Here is a 25,128-nt window from a genome sequence, read left to right as displayed (position 1 = left end):
AAAAGAGCGCCAATGTGAATAAAGAGGCGTGGCCAGCGAATGAAAATGAAAGGGACAATCGGAAGGCATGTAGTCGATGCGGTACACAACATACACCAAGAAAGTGTCCAGCATATGGTAAAACATGCAATAGTTGCAACAAGAACAACCATTATGCCCGTTGCTGTAAGAACCAAGCGCAACAAAGCAAGGTCCATACAATAGATGAAAGCGAGATAGAGGAGTTCTATGTAGATGTTGTGTCTGAAAACAAAAAAGAAGAAAGAGACTGGATGTTGACACTACAAGTGAATGACATACACATTCCATTTAAATTGGACACTGGAGCACAAGTTAATGTGATATCAGAGACTGATTTTAAGAAAATTAGACCCAGACCAAAGATACATGGAATAAAAGTGAAAGTGACAGGATACTCAGGTACTGATATACCAGTGAAAGGAAGATGCATTGTCAAAGTAACACACAAGGACAGGGAGCACACGCTAGCATTAATCATGGTGCCAAAGGAAGTGCAAGCCATACTAGGTTTAAAAGCCTGTGAGAGACTGAACCTGGTAAACAGAGTCCTCGTTGTGGAAAGCGAAGGAGAGACAGTCTATGATGAACTCATGAAAGAGTACAAAGACCTATTTAAGGGTCTAGGCTGCATTCCAGGAGAACACACGATCAAAGTAGATAAAAGTATGACACCGGTCATACATCCATTCAGAAAAGTTCCGTTTGCTCTTCAAAAGCAACTGAAGGCAGAGTTGGACAGGATGGAAAGCCTGAACGTGATTCAGAAGATAGATGAGCCAACTGAGTGGGTGAGTTCCCTCGTCGTAGTGGACAAAAAGAATGGAAAGCTCAGAATTTGCCTGGATCCAAGAGATCTAAACAGAGCAATAAAGAGAGAGCACTTCAAGCTTCCTACACGTGAGGAAATCATGGCACAGTTTGCAAATGCAAAGTATTTCAGCAAGTTAGATGCATCATCAGGATTTTGGCAGATGAAATTGGACGAAGCAAGTTCAAGACTGTGTACGTTCAACAGTCCATTTGGCAGATACAGATTCCTAAGGTTACCATTTGGCATTGCCTCAGCTCCTGAAGTGTATCACAAAACTATCCATATGATCTATGAGCACCTGGAGGGAGTTGATACATCAATGGATGACATCATAGTATGGGGAACCACGAGAACTGAGCATGACGAGAGACTGAAAAAAGTGCTGGAAGCAACAAGGAAAACAAACCTGAAGCTGAATAGAGAGAAATGCCAGCTCGGGGTGACAGAACTGACATTCGTGGGAGATATCCTTAGCAGTGAGGGCATCAGACCAGATCCCAGAAAGGTGTCCGCCATTGAGAATATGCCAAAGCCACAATGCAAAAAGGACGTGCAGAGGTTTAATGCAATGATCAACTACATGGGGAAATTCATATCCAACCTCTCAGAAAAGATGGCGCCACTGAGAAGACTAACTGAAAAGAATATAGAATGGGAATGGAATCATGAGCATGAGAGGTCATGGAGCGATCTAAAGAAACTGCTCACAGAGGATCCAGTTCTGAGGTTTTATGACCCAGCGAGACCCATCAAGATATCATCAGATGCATCACAGAGTGGGCTCGGTGCCGTTCTTCTGCAAAAATATGACTACTGGCAACCTATTGCATATGCATCGTGCTCAATGACAGACGCGGAGACGCGATATGCTCAAATAGAAAAGGAGCTGCTCAGCATCACATACGCCTGTGAAAGATTTCACCAGTTTGTGGCAGGACAAGCAATCAGTGTAGAGACTGACCATAAGCCCTTGATTGCATTGTTCCAAAAGCCACTAAATAGCTGTCCGCTTAGAATACAAAGAATGATGATCAGGCTGCAACGCTATACACTGAATGTTGCGTACACACCGGGTAAGCTGATGTATACAGCAGACACATTGTCCAGAGATGTAGACCCAAGTGAGCCCGCAAACACCACAATGGATGAAAAAGTGAACGCCCACGTGGACATGATCACAAGTGCACTGCCCATAGCAGATGCAAAAATGGAGCTCATAAAGATTGAGACAAACAAAGATGAAACAATGAGACGACTGAGGAAAAGCATCTTGGATGGATGGCCCAACATGAAGCAAGACTGCTCACCTGACATGGCAGAGTACTGGAACTGCAGGGCGGAACTATCAGTGGTCGAAGACATCATCTACAAAGCAAGTAAAATAGTTATCCCAAAGAGTCTGAGAAAAGAGGTGTTAAAAAAGATCCATGGAGGACATCTGGGAATCGAAAAGTGTAAGAAAAGAGCACGAGAGGTGATGTACTGGCCACGAATCAACCAAGATGTGACAAATGAGGTGTCAAACTGCCCAATATGCCTGAAATATCGAGCAAGCAAACCGGTAGAACCACTAAAGCCACACCCAGCGCCAGACAGACCTTACCAGAAGGTAGGCGCTGACCTATTCGTATGTCAAGGGAAGGACTATCTTGTAGTTACAGACTATTACTCCCTGTATCCAGAGGTTTGTAGACTGTACACCACCACTGCAGATGCTGTGATAACATGTATGAAAGCCATATTCTCCAGACATGGCGTGGCAAGCGAGGTCTTCACAGACAACGGACCCCAGTTTTACAATGCAATTTGCCGACACTTTGCCAAAGAGTGGGACTTTGTCCACACAACGTCAAGTCCTCACTTTCCACAGTCCAATGGACTAGTGGAAAAATCGGTCCAGACAGTGAAAAGACTGATGTACAAGGCAAAAGACGGTGGAACTGACTTCTACCAGAGCATGCTTGTATACCGCACAACGCCGCTCGAGTGTGGTATGTCACCAGCCCAACTCCTGATGGGACGTCGGCTAAGGTCAAACCTACCCATCCCGGAGAACCTCCTGAAAACAAAAGAGGGGGAGAAAGTGAGGAAGTTCAAAGAGCAACAGAAAGAAAAGCAAAAGTACTACTATGACAGAGGAACACAAAACCTACCTGAACTCCACACTGGTGACCAAGTAAGGTTCAAAGACAAAACAAACACATGGACTCAGAAGGGAACTGTCCTGAGTGAAGTTCAACCAAGATCATACACCATTCAGACAGATGAGGGTGCTGTTCTGAGAAGAAATCATCAGGATCTTCTCATGGGACCAGCCACAGCAGGTCAAAGGACTGATACTGTTGAACAACCTGATCACACAGCTGAGAACCAATCATCTGAGGCAACAACTCAGATTCAAGGACAATCAATCAGAAAATCCTCAAGACACGTGAAGCCTCCTGAGAGACTCATTGAGCAAATGTAAGGACTATTGTTATAGAAGGAAGTAATGTTGTCTTATTCTTTCTTCAAGTTCTAGTGTATTTACATATTTCATGTGAACACACAAAGCAAGGTTAAAAAACCTTGATCATGATAATGATAATGTAAGTTCATTAAGTGTTACAGTTAAAATGCAGATTAATACAAAGAAAACATGTTGTTAGTTAAAAGTAAAATGCTTTTGTTTTAAGAAAAGGAGATGTAATGATATCAGCAAATAGAGATGGTATTTGCCTGTTTGATTATGATGCCTTACCAGCATGTTTGCATGTATTGATTGCTTGTGCCTGACCAGCAGAGGGCATGTGGCAGAGACAAGCAAAGCAGTTTAGTTTAGTTTCAGTTTCATTCTAGATGCATCACTAGCATGATGTCTCCTGTAAATGCTGAATAAAGAGTTGAACAGACTTTAGATTAAAAGACATTCTCTTTCATAAATGTCTCGTCATTGAACCCACAAAGAAATCAATACAGTTGCTAATCCCGGAGGGGACCAAACCTTGTTTTAAAGCTCCGTATAATACGCACACCTCATTCTGCGCGGCTTGGTCAGAAGCATTTCTGTCCTCCCTTATGAGAGTTTTTACCGTCTTCGCGTGCTTTTCCAACTCGGCTATGATCTCTTTTAAATTGACCGTCATGGCCTGGTCCTCATGCAACTCCGAGCCCACTACCTTGTTCTCATCCAGTAATATCCCTTTTAACTGTGCTTTTGAACCATTTATCTAGGTCTGCAGCTCTATGTCATCCAAGCTGTTGATGACAGAGGACCCAGTGTTAAACGCAGTAAAAACATCGTTCCATACACCCCTTCTTTGTCTCCCTGGGTTACCCAAAAATTCTTGGTGTGTGGTGTAGAGTTCGGTCTTGTCCACATGGGCAAAATCATACTCATAAAATTTCTTGAACATGTCCTGTAATAGGGCCTGGTATAACTGCTCTGTTTCTTTGGGGCACCACTCCGGTAAATGTACCTCCGTGAGATTTAAAATCACGGAGGCTACCGCGTAGTGTACCCCCTGGTACAGCATCTGATCGTGGGGACTAGTACCAATCCATCCCCTGGTCCCTTGGCGGTAGTGGGGCAATCTTCCCTGGATAACCTCGCTGCCTACGCCGTGGGCAGGGGCTTATGGGGGCGGGTTACCAGCTCAGTGGCATTGACTGGGATTGGGGAGAATGGGACTGCGCACGTCTTCAGGCTGGTATCCATCTTATTCCATCCCCGGCGCCTTGCCACTGCCGGTGGAAAATAATGGATATGCCTGCAGGGCAGACCTTCTCTGACCCCCACATACAGATACAAATCCCTTGGTCCGGTTCCCACCACTTGTCCCAACATACACTCAGTCCTCCATGAGTCCCGGTAATTGTCCGATGGGTATTGTTACCCAGACGCTCCCATTCGACTTCGGGGTTCCTCATGTCCTTGCTCAACTTTCTGAGCCACCACCATCTGTCCAGTGAAATGTGTCCTTTGCATGTTAAACATATTCGCTTTCCAACGGTGAAGCTGACCCTCGTGGATACGACTCGCACCCGGGGGCACAGGAGGGAGGCTTCCCCGTACGTGAATCTGGTCTGGCTGGAGTACAGAGACGAATTGGACCCCAACCATCCTGGCCACCTTCCTTCGTGGAAGTAGACGGCGGTCTCCTCCGTATCCCGTTCACCGCTCCCATCGATCGCCAGGGTCGCCTTGTCTCCCAAACACCCGTAGATGTGGGAGTCTTGAACGTCGCCCCTCCTCTCCTTACTCATCCCGATCAGGGCGAATAGGACCACGTTCCATTCCATCCCGAACATCTTTCTGCAAAAAGATGTAAAAAAAAACATGCAGCCAGGTCCCGAAGAGATTCTCTGGCTTGGTGAGGCATGGTCGGGTCCCGCGACCTCGACCCAAAGATACACTCTTAACAGACTACATAACTTAAAATTACCCATCACCTTATTTAACTTAAATTACAAACACCCAAACTTAAGCTAAACAATTACACCTTACTTAAAACTTAAACCCAACTATATACATCCGCCGCCCGTCTCCGGGCGGCCAGGCTAATTCCTGGTTGGACTGCAGCTCGCCGCTACCCCCGGCGTGACCGCACCATCCTTCACTGTTGGTTCCTCGCAGCCCGAGGCTGCTGGTTGAGGACCTCTGTCCTTGGAGCTTTCCCTGGCTCGAGGGGCGGCCCTTGGTAACTAGAGGGCTGGTGACCATGGCTTTCTCGGCTGGGGCGTCCGTGGGGACCTTCTGGGGGCTTTGGCGGGTGGGGCTTTCTTGGTCGCTGGGCCTTTTACCCGAACCGCCACTCCCCCGGGCTTGACCCCTCCCGAACCTGGGCTGGGGGCAGGTAACTTTTCACAGCCTGCTGCTGCGAGCTGAGAGTATCCGCCCCCAGGTCCCATGGCTGGGTCCGGGGCGGAGTTTTCGACCTCAGGTCCCTCCCTCTCTACACCTGGTTTAGGGGTGGAGTTTTCGCCCTCGGGTCCCTCCCTTCGTCTGGATCCCAGAAGAGTGGGGGCATGTCCCAATCGATGGGCTGGATGGCCCCTCCCTTCAAGCAAGCCACAGCGCCTGCCCGTGCAGTCTGTGAACTTGCTCCTGCTGCAGGCTGAGGATCTTCATCCTCAGGCCTTTTCCAAAATAGCTGCTTTCCCCTTTCAGGCTGAAACAGCTTGCAGTGGTTGATGTAACCAGCGGCCTGTTTTAAAACCTGTGTGGAGGGCTCGCCCGCTGCCCCGAGCGGACCTTCTAGGGGCTGTCTTTTATCTTTTCTCACCGGGACGGTCTTACAGACGGGATCTTGGGTCCGGACCAGCTTTAGGTCCGGGGCCAAAACTACCGCCCGTGTGCCTCCCTTGTTCCGGACTGCGGCTTCCTGACCTGCCCAATAGGGTCCCGGGATTCTCCTTCCCCAGCCCTATCTATGGCCCTTTCTCCAGCGCGCACGGTCAGACCGAGGAATTTCACCTCCTGCTGGTTCATCTGCACCTTCTTGGGATTTACCTTGAAACCCTTCTGTCCTAACAGCTCCAGCAGTTCGGCCAATAGCGGGCCATGCTCCTCTTTCGAATCAGTGAACAGGAGTAGGTCATCCACATATTGTACCAACTGTCTGGGCTGACTAAAATCCTTCAAACTGTCTGCCATGCACTGATGGAAGATGCTGGGGCTATTGTGGAAGCCCTGAAGCAAGCAGTTCCATGTGTACTGTTGCCCTTTTAAAGTAAAGGCAAACTTGTACTGATCCTCCCTCCTGACAGGAATGGACCAAAACCCATTGGAAAAAACCAGCATCGTGAAAGTGGTCGCGGATGCTGGGATACGCCCTATCAGGTCGGCAACTGCTGCCACTGTAGGTGCACAGGCTGGGATGTTACTATTGAGCACCCGATAGTCCACCGTGGCTCTCCAGGAATTGTCCGGTTTTCTAACCAGCCACAACGGAGAGTTCACATGGGTGGCTATCGGCCTCAGAATTCCCTGCTGTACTAACGAGGACATGGCTGCTTCCATGTCCGGCTCTGCTTCCCTGGGGAAGTTATACTGTTTCTGTGGTCGGGCCATGGGGTCCCCATCTATTCTGACCTCAAACCATGTGACCCTCCCGCAGTCGTGTTTGTGAGTGGCAAATGCGGCCAGGTGGGCCTGCACAAATGCCTGGAACTCTGGCGGGGTGTTGCTGACCATGAGCCCAAGGTTATAATCCTCTTTGGGCTTCATGGTGCAGAGGGTCCCCTTCCCTTCCTTACCCGGGATTACTACGATCTCCCCGTTCTTTACTTTTCACGCCCCCCAGAAGCACTGATTCCTCAAATCCACCAGGATCCCGTGACCTACGATAAAGTCGGCCCCCAGGACTCCCCTTCCACCCTCCACGTCCCAATTCATCAGAACACACGTCCACTTGGAGCGGAGCAGTCCTATCCGAATGGCGAGCGGGATGGAGACCGAACCAGTCTGTTCCTTACCCGTGAACCCCGATAGACTGTATGGGACCCCGCTGGAGAGAGGTGAGGCAGTGGGGTTAGCTGAGTAGATCACGGTGCGCGATGCCTCCATGTCCAACAGATAGGTCCCCGCTACCTTTTCCACCTCCATCTCCATCATGGATCTCCTCCACTCATCATATCGGAGCGAACACAGATACACAGGCTGCGCCGGCTCTAGTCACGGTTGTGCGTTGGATGGGGCTGACGGGCTGAGAGCACCGATGGCGGTTGCTACTCTCCCGTGGCCAGCCAGTAAGGACCTCATGGCGTCCAAAAGCGACTCGACCTCTGCGGAAGGGGTCCCTACCCTGACTTTTGGGCTGGGGCTGTGGGATGCTTTCGTTTGTTATCCTTCCAAGGGTTCTTACATAGAAACATAGAAACATAGAAGATAGGAGCAGGAGTAGGCCATTCAGCCCTTCGAGCCTGCTACATTATTCAATGAGATCATGGCTGAGCATCCAAATTCAGTACCCTGTCCCTGCCTTCTCTCCATATCCCTTGATCCCTTTAGCCTTAAGAAATATATCCAACTCCGTCTTGAATATATTTAATGAATTGGCCTCTACTGCCTTCTGTGGTAGAGAATTCCACAGGTTCACCACTCCCTGGGTGAAGAAATTCCTCCTCATTTCAGTCCTAAATGGCTAACCCCTTATCCTTAGACTATGACCCCTGGTTCTGGACTCCCCGGCCAACAGAAACATCCTTCCTGCATCTAGCCTGTCCAGGCCTGACAGAATTTTATAGGTTTCGATGAGATCCCCTCTCAATCTCCTAAACTCCAGTGAGTATAAGCCCAATCGACACAATCTCTCCTCATACGTCATTCCTGCCATCCCAGGTATCAGCCTGGTGAATCTTCGCTGCACTCCTTCCATGGCATGAACGTCCTTCCTCAGGTAAGGCGACCAAAACTGCACACAATACTCAAGGTGCGGTCTCACCAAGGCCCTGTACAACTGTAGCAAGACATCCTTGTTCCTGTTCTCGAACCCTCTTGCTATGAAGGCCAACATACCATTTGCCTTCTTAACCACCTGCTGCACCTGCATGCTTACCTTCAGCAACTGGTGCAGAAGAACACCCAGATCTCTTTGCACTTCCCCTTCTCCCAATCTATTGCTATTCAAATAATAATCTGCCTTCCTGTTTTTGCCACCAAAGTGGATAACCTCACATTTATCCACATTATCGTGCATTTGCCATGTTTCTGCCCAATCACCCAACCTATCCAAATCGTACTTGAATTTCACGACATCCTCCTCACAGCATACCCTCCCACCCAGCTTTGTGTCTTCTGCAAATTTGGAGATATTACATCCAATTCCCTCATCCAGATCATTAATATATATTGTGAACAGCAGCGGTCCTAGAACCGATCCTTGCGGTACACCACTAGTCACTGCCTGCCACTCGGAAAACGACCCGTTTATTCCAACTGTTTGCTTTCTGTCCGCCAACCAGTTCTCTATCCAAGTCAATACCTTGCTCCCAATCCCAAGTGCCTTAACTTTGCACGCTAATCTCTTATGTGGGACCTTATCGAAAGCCTTCTGAAAGTCCAAATACACCACATCCACTGGTTCTCCCTTATCTATTTTACCAGTTACATCCTCAAAAAATTCCAGTAGGTTAGCCAAGCATGATTTACCTTTTGTAAATCCATGTTGACTTTGTCCGATCCTGTCACTGCTTTCCAAGTGCTCTGCTATTACATCTTTTATAATGGACTCTAGCATTTTCCCCACTACCGATGTCAGGCTTACCGGTCTATAATTCCCCGCTTTTTCTCTACCACCTTTTTTGAATAGTGGGGGAACATTAGCTACCCTCCAATCCCTGGATACTTTTCCAGAGTCTATTGAGTTCTGAAAGATGACCAGCAATGCATCTACTATTCCTAGGGCCACTTCCTTAAGTACCCTGGGATGTAGATTATCAGGCTCTGGGGATTTATCGGCCTTCAGTCCCATCAATTTTCCTAACACCATTTCCCTACAAATACTGATTTCTTTCAGTTCCTCCCTTTCATCAGACCCTATGTTCCCTGGCATCTCTGGGAGGCTTTTTGTGTCCTCCTTTGTGAAGACAGAACCAAAATATGTATTTAGTTGGTCTGCCATTTCTTTGTTCCCCATTATAAATTCCCCTGATTCTGACTGCAAGGGACCTACGCTTGACTTCACCAATCTTTTTCTCTTCACATATCTATAAAAGTTTTTACAGTCTGTTTTTATGTTCCCTGCAAGCTTACTCTCATTCTATTACACTCCTTCCACCAGTGACCATCCTTCCCACACCTGTAACAACTGGTCTTTGTGTTGTGGGTTTACTCCCTTCCTGGTGCCACTCTTTCCTACCCGGTCCGGGTTTTACCTCATGCAGCTTTCCCTTGGGTGGGTGTGCATCGGCTCCCCTACCGTTTTTATAGGCCAGAGTGAGCTGTCTAATTACCGTGATCTCTGTGGTCTGGGGAATTTTGGGGTCGAACCAGGCTTCTGCCTTGGCCCGGGTCTGTGGCAAGCTGTTTGCCACTAGACAACGGAGCCAATGCGTCAGAGAATCCCCGTTCAGGAAACCCCGGTCCCGCGTCCCCGGGCAGCCTTTCCGGTACACTGGCCACAACCGGCCCGCAAAAGCCTGCGGGGTCTCCCCTGAGAGCTGTACCGTCTTCTCTACATGGGAGAAAGGACTTCCCTCATCCATCCCCATGGCCTCCAGAACTGTGTCACTAAGCTCCTCGTACCCGCTCTGTCCCCTCTTACACTCTTCAGAGAGGGATTGGAGGAGATTACTCTCCATGCAGAATAGCAGCATCTTGGCCATTTCAGCGTCATTGCAGTCATTGACGCTGGCGGCCTACTCTATTTCCCTGAAGTGGATCGAGGGGTCTCCCTTGGCGGAAAGCTTCGGGATATGGTTGACCATAACCCTAAGCTGTTGGGTGTTAAAGGGTAATACGAGCTGGTTTTGGTGGGTTCCCTCATCTTCGGCATTGGCGGGTGGGCCGAACCTCTGATGCCGTGCTGGGCTCATCGGTTCTGGTTCCGACTTTTCGGATGGGGGTTGCTCTACCTCCGCCTCCACCTCTGGCTCCACTCTGGGCTCCACCCCCCCTTGCTGCCAAACCTCACTGAAACTTGGCGCTATGGGTGGTGGTCGTGAGGTCCCCCCTCTCTCTCAACCGGGTCGTCCCTAGGCACTACCGGTGACATTGGAACTGTTCTCCCCTCGTTCCCCATAAAATCTGCCTGATGTGCCTTTGGGCTTATGAGGCATACCATGCCTTTTGCCTTCCGGAGGGCCCGGCTCAGATTTTCTATCCTCTCTTTGCAGGGGCCGTGGTCTGCCTCCTCAAACCCCTGTTCATTAGCTAGCTTGTAAGTGGCTTTTACCTCCTGCACTTTCTCTTCCTGTTCCCTAATCTGCCTTGCCACGCGGGTGTTTTTGTCCCGCAACCTTGACTCATTTCCCTTGGCCTCGGTGACTTGACACTGTAGGTATTCCAACTGGGTCTTGAGTTCTCTTACTAGATGCACTCTTTCTTGGTTCAAAGCCTGCAGAGCTACTACCAACTTTTCCCCCGCGTGAGCCTTATCCTGGATCTCCAGGGCTGACTCCCTTAACTCGATTGCCTGCGTGGCAACGAGCCCGTCAAGAAGCTTGATCTGCTTTTTAAAGCACATCAGCCAAACTGCCTTCTCTAAGGTCTTCTTGTGTTTCTTTCCCTCTGTCCACTTGGCTGCTGCATCTACCGGACGCCCAGACTTTAACAGAGTGGTGATCCACTTCTTAGTGATAGTCATCTTGCTAAAAACATAATCAGAAATCCTTTCCTCCATCACGGTTCGCTCATCCGAACCACTGTCTACCGTATCGCAACCTTATTGCTGGTGTCCTGCTGCGGTCGCCATTTCTGTGGGGGGTTTTGCACAGGCGTGTTTGGGTCAGTCAGCTTTGCCTCTGACTACCTTCTTTGAGCGCTTCGAATCACTCACCCCCTGGGTTCTGGACACTGGACTTAGATACAGGCAGTGATACAGAGAAGACTCGAGTAGACAGGTGGTTGGATGCAAACAAAACCAAGATTTTATTGAAGAGGAAAACTTGATACAATCTTATGCAAAAATTTCTAGTGTACACTTCTACAGGCAAAAATTACAAGAGAGGCATAATAATACTATACTTATACTTATACAGGGAAATGGGGAACACACGGCACATCAAGGGAAAACAACTATCTTAACAATCCCCTTAGCCTTATTCCACCCCTATACCTAACTAGGTTAAGCTATGAGGGGTCAGAATTCATGCTCACCAATCAAAAGGGTTTGTTAGACTCAAAACAGCGGTTGGGTTCAGGGTTCGCTCTTGGTGCTCTCTGGAGCCTACCGTCGTCACGTGGGCTCCGGGTGCTGCAAGGGCGTTGTCCAGGTTCGACTACCCCAAAGGTAAAGTCTCTGCTTGGGTACTTTACCTTGCAGGGATGGTCCTTCATCGACAGCTTGAGTTTGCATGACGATAGTCGCAGGTCAGCTGAGGCTGAAGGCCCGATGATTCGAAGCCTACCCTCAGTTGGTCTTCCTCCGGTGGTCTTCCCTCCTCCCCTTGTCGCGTCCCGCTTTGCCTGGCCTGAATTGCCCGTGTTCGCCTGACCCGGTGCCGGGGCGAGTCCAGATAGAGTGGGAGAGGGCACGGACAAAGGCCAGGTGGTAAGCGCGGGACGGGGGAAGAGCAGTAGCCACGAGGGCGAGGGGCCGAAGAGCCAGGGGAGCGGCAGCACCAGCACCGCATCAGAGCAGCAGGTGAGCAGAGCAGGAGTTCACCGATTGCTACCTGGGGGCCTTCAATTATACCTTTGTCGAAAACCCTTATCTGCGCGCCAAATCAGGTTAGTTCTTTGTTTTAATTTTGGCGGGCTAGTTAAAAATAATGGTAGCAATCTATACTGACGGTTTTTAGATGGCCGGTAATTGCATCTACTTGTATTGTCCTGAAAGTCCTTGATGGGCTTGTCCAGCCTCGATGGATGTGTTTAATCTGTTTCCGATTATGTATGCAGACTGTTTGATGGCGTTAACTGTAGGCCTCATTGAATTTAGATTTGTCTCCAATTCGGTTTAATACATAATTCAAAGTTCTGTCTGGGTCCCAAAACACAAAGTTCTTTTCACAGAAAGCCTGCAGCCTTAGTTTCGATTTCTCCCAAGCTGTCTGCGCTGCAGAATCCATTTTGGAATCCCACAGGCTTTCTGCCATGAGGCACGGACGCCATCTTGGGTACCCCTTTTAATTCAAAAATGTCCACGCAGGATCCCTTTTATTAATAATAACCTTCGGGGAGATGCACAGATTTTGCAAATCTTACACAGGGGTCCTGGCCCAGCTCCTCGTCAGGAATAAATTTCACACCTTTAGTACTCACAGCCCCTTCAGTAATTTTGAAATTCACCACTGCTGTAAAACGTGTTTTTGCATACTTGAAGATTTTTTCCCCCTCTATAATAAAAGTCATGACCTGCCCATGTCTCGCTGCGCTTTCAATGCAATTCCTTGTCTTCATGAGTCACCAAGCCTGCATTTCTGGGCTTTATTTGAGATGTTGGCGTCGGACAAAGGGGTAACAATACAAAGCAGCAGAAAAAAGGATTAATTCACAAGAGGACTGACATAAGAAAACTACTAGGCACTTGGTCTGAGTATTAAACAAGGCTTTAATCAACTGTTTTTCAACATGGAGATCCAGTTGTGTCCTTCACTAGTTCCTGTTAAAGAATGTCCTGAGCAAGCTGGCCACATGCCCGAGTATTTATACTCTCCCTGGACAGCGCCACCAGCATGCCGCCCAGTATTATTTCGTAAGTCATTTCCCATGAATGACAAGATTCATGTCAAGGACATAGCCTGGCGATCGAAAAAGGTAGACACAGGCAGACCCGGCTACCAAGAGAGGACAGGATATGCTCTCACTGCAGTCAGGGAGTGGTGGAGACAGAGATGCACTTCCTCACAGCTTGTTGAAAATATCAGGGCATAAGGGAGAATTTCTACCCAAAATTCACAAAAATATGCCCGGAATTCAGAAATTTGAATGACGACCAAAAACTCCCATACCTACTAGGGGAAGAGAGAAATTGTGTAACCTTAGCGGCACACTATGTTACAGCTTGCCATAAACAGAGGGACAACCACTAAGTATAAGAAAAGAGTATATACAAATTATATGAATGTATATTTATACACTCAGGGATATATCTGTTTATACACTGTATGGATAGATCTGTGTTTATGTGTTCAACCATGAATGTTTTTCGATGCTTTGGCAACATAAGATGTACCTTGTCATGCCAATAAAGCGATTTGAATTGAATTGAATTGAATTGACTGTACTAACATTCAAATAAAGAGTGTGGCTGTGTATAACAAAGGTCTGCATTTAGATATGATACACATGCACGGTTGCAGAAATGTTGGTCAAGCAGGAATGCTGTCAGTTAGTTTTGGGTTGTTGATTTTTAGTATAAAAACCCATCCTCTCACCCGATGGATTCATCCTTTTGTTTGACCTTTGTGTGTGACTCTGAATTTGCTCACTGTCTCTATATTTGGCACTGATTTTGTTCAGAACGTTACAGTTTGTACCTCTAAACATGTCAGAAGCATGGAAAAGATTTTAAGGCAGGTATAATTTGCTATCTACGAATATTTCTTTACTAAGTAAATCCTATGAGACTTTACCGCCAGGTTTGGGAGGGAGTCAGGCCTGGTTTGCTTAAAAGAGGCCCGGGATTTAAAAGGGACACCCCACCACTCTTGTAGGGTTCTCAAAATTCCCACATTCCCCAAAGTTATTAATAAAGGGACACCGAAGGACAAAGTTATTAATAAGGGTACCCTAAACAAAATGGCTTCTGGACCTCGTGACAGAAGCCTGCAAGATTGGAAAGCAGGGCCCTGCAAAAACGGCAGGTCGAATGACATGCCTGGGCCTGTGAGAGCTGAAGCCAGACAATAGATAATGCAGAATACGCATTCTTCATTTTGAAACCAATCAACTCAGGAAAGACTTAATCTTGAACCCATCAAACCTTTGCATAAATAATCGCTTACAGTTTAAACTGGCTACCGAGCCAGGAAGACACCAATTCACATTATGAATAACAAACACCGAGACATTAAAGAGCATTTAACAACGGGGCAACCGCCCAAAAAGCAGTTAAGGTGAACGACTATAATCACTTTAACGAGCCCGCCAAAAATCGGACAAAGAACCAACCCTGATTTGGCGCGCAGATAACAACCTCCGAAATAGTATAACTGTAGGCCCACCGGTAACTGAAAAAAACTGGAAAAGGACACGTGTGCAGCAAGCGGGCAAGCGAGGCGAGACGAACGGCAAGGCTGACAAGCAGAGAAGGGCAGTGTGGAGAAGCGTTGGGGGACGAGCAGGCACACACCGTGGTCCAGGAATTCTCGAAACTCAAAGAAGCAGAACGACCACGAGCACCACGGTAACAAAGGGCCGGGTAAACCATACCTCCAGATCATTACCACTGCACAGGTAGTGATCTAGGCCACCGCGACCGAGCTAACACCGAAGACCGCCAACCGAACCCCAACCGCAACAAAACTTTGACGACCAGACCACCACCAGAAGAACAAAACCCGAAGTTTTCCACTCTACGAGGTAAAGTACCCAACAAAGACTTTACTCCCTATCACTAACGGAGGAAAAGAGGGTACTTTACTCAGACGACTCCACCACCGCGCCCTGGGACCACGTGACGACGGTAGGCCCCAAAGGACACAAAGAGTGAACCCCAAAACCACAACCGGCTCAATCGACAGGATCCAACCTTTCCAGAAACCCTTATTGGTGAGCATAATCCCTGGCCCCTCACAGCACAATTAGTTAGATATTGGGGGTGGGACAAGGGTAGGGGGATTAATACTGTGATTTTTCCCTCGATGTGCTGTGTGTTCCCCATTCCTAATTAAGTGTACTCTTGTAAGCCTGTAACCGTTCCAATGATTTTCAATGTTGTAATTTTTTTATTGTGCCTTTTAATAAAATACAGTTTTCTTGTACCAAACTAGTTGTCTACCCCAATTCTGTATCGCCGCCTGTACCTAAGTCCGGTGTCTAGAACCCAGGGGTGTGGGAGCGATTCGAAGCACTCAGGAACCCAGTCAGAGGCAAGCTGACTGCACACACGCCACCCCCTACAGTCTCACACTTGACCCTCAATACCCCAGTTAAAAACACAACTAAAGCTTCTAATCCCTCCTTTGACATGTGAACTCTCACCTTTGTGTTAGAAGGTTGTGGGTTCAACCCCCCATTCCAGAGACTTCATAGAATCATACAGCAAAGAAGGAGGCCATTCAACCTATCGTGCCTGTGCCTGCTCTTGAAAGAATTATCCAATTAGTCCCACACCCCTGGTGTTTCTCCATAGCCCCGTAATTGGTTTCCACTTCAAGTATTTATCCAATTCCCTTTCGAAAGTTACTATTGAATCTGCTTCAACCGCCTTTTCAGGCAGTGCATTCCAGACCACAACAACTCGCTAAGATTCTCCTCATCTCCCCTCTGGTTCTTTTGCCAATTACCTTAAATCTGTGTCCTCTGATTATTGACCCTTCTGCCAGTGGAAACAGTTTCTCCTTACTTGCTCTATCAAAAACCTTCACGATTTTGAATACTTCGATTAAATCTCCCATTAGCATTCTCTGCTCTAAGGAGAACAATCCCAGCTTCTCGAGTCTCGCCCTGTTACTGAAATCCCTCTTACCTGGTACCATTCTAGTAAATCTCCTCTGCAGCCTCTCTAAGGCCTTGAAATCCTTCCTAAAGTTTGGTGCTCAGAATACTCCAGCTGAGGCCTAACCAGTGATTTAAAAAGGTTTAGTGTGTAATCTAGGCTGACACTTTAGTATAGCACTGAGGAGGATGTTGGAGGTGACATCTTTCAGATGAAACATTGAATGAAACATGGAACTACTCAAAGAAGTTTAGGGTAGTTTCCCGCGGTGTCCTGGACAACATTTATCCTTCAACCAGCATCATTAAAACAAATGATTTGCTCACCGATATCAGTGCTGCTTCTGGGACCTTGCTTCGTGCAAATAGGCTGCTGCATTTCCCTATATCACAACAGCGACGACACTTCAAAAGCAATTCATTGGCTGTGAAGCGCTTTGGGACATCGAAACATAGAAGATAGGAGCAGGAGTAGGCCATTCAGCCCCTCGAGCCTGCTCCGCCATTCAATGAGATCATGGCTGATCATCCAAATTCACTACCCTGTCCCTGCCTTCTCCCCATATCCCTTGATCCCTTTAGCCTTAAGAAATATATCCAACTCCTTCTTGAATATATTTAATGAATTGGCCTCAACTGCCTTGTGTGGTAGAGAATTCCACAGGTTCACCACTCTCTGGGTGAAGAAATTCCTCCTCATCTCTGTCCTAAATGGCTTACCCCTTATCCTTAGACTGTGACCCCTGGTTCTGGCCCCCCCCTGCCATCGGGAACATCCTTCCTGCATCTAGTCTGTCTAGTCCTGTTAGAATTTTATAAGTTTCAATGAGATCCCCTCTCATTCTTCTAAACTCCAGCGATGCTGAGATGGTGAAAGGTGCTACCTAAATGCAAGTTCTTTCTCTCTGAGGCCAGCTTTACTCTGTAAGCTGGGAATCAGAATTAGCCTCTCTCTTGCCCTGACACGCTTTGCACTGCTCCTTCCCTTTGACTTTTGGCATCCACGCCTGGCTCTGCAGGCATGCTGTAACATAGCATAATTACTGTGATGAATCAGGGTGCCTTAATCCCATGGCAAATGCGTAGACCTACATTATGATTGGTCTGCGCTGCTGTTGGTTGCCTGGTCAGGCTATTTATATGTCGGAGTGCAGCCAACTGAAGGAGAAGAGCATATCTGCATTCAGCTGCACGTCTTTAAAGTAACTGCACCTGTGCTGTTATATGTCATTGCATAAATCATTGGGATTTGGAGTTTGTTGCTGATGGCACAGCTGCTGCTGATGGGACATTTTTGGTGTAAATTCAGCACAGCTTCTGCCACCAAACTAGTTTTATTTTCCAACGATGCATCCAATCAAAGCACCTGGTCTAGCACTGATGTAATATGAGCCAAAGCTGACATCAGAGGTAGAAGCCATCAAACAGAAAGCTTTAGCACACTCGCCAATACAAATCTTTCCCCAGTAATAAATACACCCCGTGGCCTCGCCTTATCTTATCTCTGTAACCTCCTCCAGCCCCACAAACCTCCAAATTCTCTGCGCTCCTCCAATTCTGGCCTTGCCTATCCCCGATTTTCATTACTCCACCATTAGCGGCCGTGCCTTCAGCTCTCTAGACGCTAAGCTCCAGAGTTCCCTCCCTAATACTCTCGGCCTCGCTAACGCTTTCTCCTCCTTAAGACGTTCCTTAAAACCTACATCATTGACCAAGCTTTTAGTCACTTGCCCTAATATCTACTTATGTGGCTCGGTGTTAAATCTTGTTTGATAATCGTTCCTGTGAAGCGCCTTGGGACGTTGTACTACATTAAAAGTGCTATATAAATACAAGTTGTTGTTGTTGTTGTTTTAATTGAGGAAGAGGTTGAAACAGAAGAAAATAGTTCTGTATATCCATTTCAGAACATCTGTACATGCTTGGTGGTGGTCATGTTTTAGTTGGCCAGCCCATTTATATTGCCCCTCTGTAATATAACCAGGGCAGCTTCAACAGCATCATGCTTGGAGTTGGCAAAGGTTCTTCACCATAAATTGTCTCGAAAAAGTTGCATTACTAGCTGGATTATTGAGGTGTCTGTGCCTATGCTGTCCGACAGTCTTGCCAGTTTGGTTGAAAAGAAAAGGAAGACGTGCATTTCTATTGAGCCTTTCACGGCCACCAGACGTCTCAAAGCGCTTTACAGCCAATGAAGTACTTTTTGAAGTGGAGTCACTGTTGTTTTGTGGGAAACGCGGCAGCCAATTTGCACACAGCAAGCTCCCACAAACAGCAATGTACTAATGACCAGATAATCTGTGTTTGTAGTGATGTTGATTAAGGGATAAATATTGGCCAGGACACCGGGGATAGCTCCCCTGCTCTTCTTCGAAATAGTGCCAGGGGATCTTTTACGTCCACCTGAGAGAGCAGGACGGGCCTCGGTTTAACGTCTCATCCAAAAGATGGCACCTCCGACAGTGCAGCACTCCCTCAGTACTGCACTGGAGTGTCAGCCTAGATTATTGTGCTCAAGTCCCTGGAGTGGGACTTGAACCCACAATCTTCTGACTCCAGAGGTGAGTGTGCTGCCCACTTTTTTTTCAATATATATTATTTATTGAACATTAAAAACATTTACAACATTTGATCATTCCATTGTATCATACAAATCCATTCCGCCACTCTACACAGCCATTCCTCCACCACATATTAACATCAAAACCTGAAGTTTTAAATTGTCTCCCGTAACATATATTAATCGATTATACTTTAAAAATTGATCATAAAATACTATCTTTAAATTCCTTTCTGAATAAAACATCCACAAAGCCTTATAATGATCTTTTAGCTTATATTTAAAATACTCTTTTAGATTTATTCTCCTCCCCTTAAAAAAACAGAGCTTTCCTTCTTTGCACAATCACGAATCTAGCCAAACTGAACATTAAATTAATTGCCGCTCCACTAGACTCGGGCAGGCTCTCCTGCAATCCCCATCTCAAAATTGAGACACACGGGATTCCCATTCTCGCTCTTCGGTCCCCACCCAGCAAAAAAACCTCATACAACTGTCGAACATAATACTTTAAATCATTTAACTGCGGACATAACACCAGTAAATGGGACAGAGTCTCATCCTGTGTCCCACACACTGGGCAAGTTACCCCCTCCACTCACCCAATCTTACATAAGACCATCATGGTAAAAATCCAGTTATGAGCCAATTTGAAATCCAGTTCAATCTACTCTGGACATTTAAAATTCGCCCACACTCCCTCCAAATCCTGTTGAAGTCCAGCTGTGGTACAGGGAACTCTTTTTTATCCGACACCAACAGGACCGGTTGATCAAAAAGTCCGGATTACAGAGAGGTATACTTACTAAGGTACGAGAGCCCCGTACACGGCCACAGATTCAGGCGCCCCTGTTGCATGGCAACAGGTGCAGGAACCCCGGTTACATGGCCACAGATCCAAGTGTCCCTGTTGCATGGCAACAGGTGCAGGAACCCCGGTTACATGGCCACAGATCCAAGTGTCCCTGTTGCATGGCAACAGGTGCAGGAACCCCAGTTACACGGCCACAGGCCCAGGAACCCGGTTACACGGCCACTAATATGAAGTAAAACTTACCTGAACCTACTCCTGAATTTTGCCGGTTAAGAGAGATTTCCAGTTATTTAGGAGCTGGTAAAAAGAGAGTTTCCTGTATATACTTTGCCAAAACCCCTGACCAGCAGGTGTCTTGACTCTCCATTCTCTAAATGCCCCATAGAAATCTCGAGTATTACAGTTGTCAAATTGGACCAACTCCTCCCCTTTCTCCAGCAGAAAGCTTGGAAAAGCGGGAAGCATTTTACTTCCTTTGGCGATTTGCACATTTATTTCTTCCATCCAATCCTGTGGCATTGCCCTCACACTCTTCTCATACATGATCATAATTGCTTTTTCCTCTACCTCCTGATCCTCCTCCCAAAATATGAAGCTCACTACCACTTCCAGCAACCAACCTGGAATTACCTCATATAATACATCTTTCACATATATAATACCAGCTTTTATAAAAGCTTGATTAAATAATACCTCTCCTTCAATGTTGACCCACCTGTTCAAAAATAAGGGCTGTTCTAAAAATTCCTCAGCACCCTTGGGCATAAACTGCACACTTTTAAAAAATTGGGCCCAAGTCTCTACAATCTCCTTATAAAATCTAGGGAGAGGTTTAATCGATTTCAAAAACATATTGTTGTATTCCATATACAATATCCCCTGCCCTCCTATCCCACTTCTTTAAAAAAAATGCTCAAAACAACTCTTCCAAAAACTTGTATTTGACTTCTGAAGAAATCTCTTCACCCAATTGAAAATAAAGGATTTTTTCTTCAAATCAATATCTGGGAAATTGAGTCCTTCCTGATTTCTCCGTCCAATGATGGTATTGTAAGCCACCAAGGCTGGTTTCCCTTTCCATTAAAAACCCCACACAAGCCTCTCGGATGGACTTTTCTTTGCACTCAGGAATATCTTCCACCGTCAATAAGTACCATAGCTGAGATAGCAGGAAAGCGGACACCACTGTCACTTTTCCTTGCACTGTCGGAGGTGCCGTCTTTCGGATGAGATGTTAAACCGAGGCCCCGTCTGTTCTCTCAGGTGGACGAAAAGGTCCTATGGCACTAGTTCAAAGAAGAGTAGGCGAGTTATCCCCGGTGTCCTGTATTTATCCCTCAACCAACATAACAAAAACAGATTATCTGGTCATTATTACATTGCTGTTTGTGGGACCTTGCTGTGCGCAAATTGGCTGCCACGTTTCAAAAGTACTTCATAGGCTGTAAAGCGCTTTGAGACGTCCGGTGGTTGTGAAAGGTGCTACATAAATGCAAGTCTTTTTTCTTTTCACTTTCACCCACCTTCTTTCGCATCTTCCCAAAATCTTTTTAATTTTCATAACCTTCGGTTCCCAATTTAATTCACTTCATCCCTGTTCTTCTTGCACCCCATATGCACCCCCAGAACTTCCAAAACCTCCACCACCTTAAAGGGGCTTTCCTCCAACCACTCCCCCTTACCCCTTCCCTCAACCAGGCATTGGGACTTACTATAATTCACTCTGGCTCCTGAAGCTCTACAATACTCCTCCACTACTCCCATAGCTTTCCTCACTGACGCCGCGGGGTCGATTTTCATTGACCCGTGGAGTCGGGTTTGAAGGCGTGCGGGGGGTTAAAGTCCCGAATTCGGGGGTCCCGACACCATCCCGCCCCCATCCCGCCCCCATCCCGCCCCCAACCCGCCTCCATGTAAGTTTCAAAGGAGGCAGGTACCCGCCCCGCACTGGGACCCACCTACCCGAGGCGGGAAGGGATTAGTGACAATTAACTGCCTTTTAACAGGTAGTTAACAGGCAGTTTTTAGCCTAATCCCTATTTTAAAGCTTGAAGTGTGGGATTCCCGACGGCTCCAAACCACGCCAAGTTAGAGGAGTCGGGCCGTCGGGTTGAAGGACTTGGAGGGGGTCAAGATGCCGGTGTTCAGGTGAGTGATGGGTGCATGAGTGCAAAGGTAAGTGTGTTTGGTGTGTCTAAAGTTTGTAAAGAAGTTTAAATTACCTGTACTTACCTTTTCAGCCTTCCTTCCTCTAGGTTTCGGGAGTCCATCATCTCACCGGCACAGAAAGCAGAATGACTGCGAACTGTCAAAAGTGACAACCTGCAGCTTTCTGTGCCGGTGAGATTTCTAACTGAGTCTGTGTAGAAGGACTCAGGTTAGAAGTAAGACTGTCAGTGTTTGGCAGCTTCAAACAGCTGTGAAACACTGATATTTCATCTGTCAAAACATCTTGACAGATGAAATTTCAGTCTGTGACATCATCTGTTGCCAGGTGGCCCTTAATTGGCCTGCTGAGCCCGCTGGGCGGGCTCAACAAGGTCAATCAAGTTAAAATTGCATGGATTGGCCGCATCTCAATGGAGGCGGGACTACAACCCCGAAAGTTGTAGTCCCGCCTCCTTCCCGACTTCTGAATGAAAATCACCCCCATCATCTCTCAACGTTAAGGTCGTGTTATCTGCATATTGGTGTATCACCGACACCAGCCCGGAACTGGGAACCACAATCCCAACTACACCTTGTTTCTTTCGCATCATGTAAGCTAATGGTTCTGCTACCAATGTGTACAACAGTGGGGACAGAGGACAACCCTATCTCACTGACCTCTGTATCGGAAAATACTTGGATAAAAAACCGTTACATTTAACGTAGCTAAATATGTTTGACTAAAAAATCCTTATCCACTCAATTACATTTTTCCCGAAACCAAATGCTTCCCAAGCCATCAATAAAAACTCATGAGAGACCCTATCAGAGGATTTCTCTTGATCTATCTTTAACACATAAGCCTCCCTCCCACTCTCTTCCATTAGCTCTATCGCATCTCAGATTGAGACTACAGAGTCTGCGACGTCCCGGCCTATGACTCCATAGGACTGAGAGGGCAAAACTATCTGCGGCATCATCTCCTTCATACGATTTGCCATAACCCTAGCCAAGATCTTATAATCTACATTTAATTATGTGATGGGCCTCCAATTCCTCAGATCCCTTCTATTCCCTTTATTTTTATATGCTAAGCTTATGACACATCTCCTCATAGATGGGGCCAGGCTTCCCTCAACTTTAATCTCCTTAAAAACCTCTAAGAGCAGTGCACTTAAAATCTCGAAAAATTCTTTATAAAATTCTGCACTTAGTCCATCGGACCCTGGGCTTTTCCCTGCCTTCCTTCCACTTATTGTTACTATTATTTCTGCTAATCCTACTTCTTTGCCACGCATGCTTCTCTCATCCTCCTTGAAACCCTCTTCAATAAAAGCACTAACCTTCTCCATCGCCAATTTGGAAATGTCTTCTTTTGTATATAACTCTTGATAAAAGCTATTAGCTGCCTCCAAAATCTACCCTCTTTCATTAATGCTCTTCTCCCTAACCTTCAACTCTCCAATTAATGACAATCTTTGTTCAGCTTCTCTTGCTCTAGAAAATATCTTGTGCATCTTTCTGCCGACAATGCATCTTTGGCCTTTTGCATGGAGAATGTCCCCCTTGCACTTTTCAGCTTGCAATAATTCCCACTCTTCCTTTAAAACCACTCACTTAGTCTCTGCTCCCTTATCCCCTCCATCAACTACTTTACAGATATCCATAAACCTTCCATTTATATTCTCATCTCAATGCCGGTTAGCTGCTGCTCTCCCTTTCCCATAAGTTACTGAAAAAACTTGTAACTCATCTTTGAAATTATCCCATCAAAATTTTCTTTCTTTCAAGGATAAAGGTTCCTTACGAGCATTCTTTATTATATTTAAAATCCCTTCTTTATAAGCAATTTGTTTAAGGTATTGATTGTTAAAAATCGAAACCACTGAACCGATCTTAACTCTGCTATTCCTAATTTTAAGAACCAAAGCCAAGTGGTCACTAAAAATACTTTCTTATAATAAATCTCCATCACCTCAGAACTTAACCTTTCCTGCATTAACACAAAATCTATTTGGCTCCGTTTTAAAACATCACCCATCCAACATCTTCTGGAGAATTCTCTTTTTATGGGGTTCTGATCCCTCCATAAGTCTCTCAAATTTAAATTTGCTATCATTTTTACAATCATCCCTCTGGAGTTGTCATCCTTAAAGGTCATCTGGGCTGAAATGGCCATCCAAGATAAAAAATAAAATAAAATCCCCCACTATACAAGGATTTTCCACCTCTGCCACTTCAGTGAATAACTACCGAAAAAACTTGCGACACTTGTAATGGTCGTTCGGTGCATAGATATTAAGAGATCGCAATTAAATTCCTCCATTTTTACCTTTAGCCATAAAAAATCTCCCATTAGTGTCCTTGTCCACCAAGGCAACGTTCTCTTTTATGGACGGACTCACCAAACAGCCATCCCTCTACGGTTATTGTTTGCACAACTTGCAAACACCTCTCCCTTCCAAACCTTCCGAACTCTTTCTAGGATATCCTCATCCCAAAAGGTTTCTTGCAGACACAACAGGTCAGTGCCTTTAAAACACTGCAACAACTGCTGCAATTTCTTCTCATCCCTCAGTCCGTTGACATTAATCGAGACCAATGAAATCATGGCTCCGATTAAAGGAAGTGTGCCTGATAATCTCCCCATCATTTAATCTCTGGCCCGTCCCTCCTCTCATGCTCCTTCCCAACTTTTCGGGCAGCTGTTGCTTTTTCCTGCAGCCTCCGGCTCTTTTTCACCTCCTGTTTGAACCTTCCCTGCAGTTTCATCCACTTCCTTACATTTGGTTTGGGCTGAGGAGCTGCCCATTCTCCCTCCTTCTGCCCCTCACTAACCTTTCCCTTTCCACCCGATGGCACCCCACCCCCCACTTTTATGTCTCTGTCCCCCTCTGACTCTTCACTCTCGAGTTCTTCTGTAAACTTCTGTCCCTGCTCCCCGTCAGATACATAATCTACCTTAGACAGTCTTCCTGCTATCCCGATTTCTCCAACAGTCCCACCCCCTTCGGCCTCATCTCCACTGCTGACCCTTGCTCCCCGTTTCTTCTTTCTCTGGGACAATGGCGCATCTGCACCTATCTTGCTCCCTTCTGGCGTCTTTGTCTCCCCGCTCCCATCCTGCTGCCCCTTTAAGGCTCCTGCCTCTTGTACCCTCCCCTTGTCTTGCCCCCTCCTACTCCCCGAGATGTTTGACTCCCCATCTTTCTTTGGAGTACTTACAATTACCCCGCACCCTGCCTCCTCTCCCCCCGCGGACACCAGATTCTTTAGGGAGAGCCGAGCTGTATTATGGCTTGACTCTGCACTTGACCCGTGCTGCCCTCTGCTGTCTTTGTCATTTTTCACCATACTTGGTGTGTTTTCCATCATCTCCATCCTGTTCTCTGCTCCTGCAATTTTCTGCCTCTTCCTGCGCTCTTTTCTCCTTCCATTCACCAGCTGTGTCCTCTGCCTGCTACACTCCTCTGGCCACTCCACTCATACCTCCTGCTCCTTCTGCTTCTCCCATCTCCTCATCACTCAAG

This window comes from Somniosus microcephalus, chromosome 8 (assembly GCF_052327205.1).
Source record: "Somniosus microcephalus isolate GS21.2 chromosome 8, FLI_Smic_1.0, whole genome shotgun sequence".
Taxonomy (NCBI): domain Eukaryota; kingdom Metazoa; phylum Chordata; class Chondrichthyes; order Squaliformes; family Somniosidae; genus Somniosus; species Somniosus microcephalus.
This window is presented reverse-complemented; position numbering follows the sequence as displayed.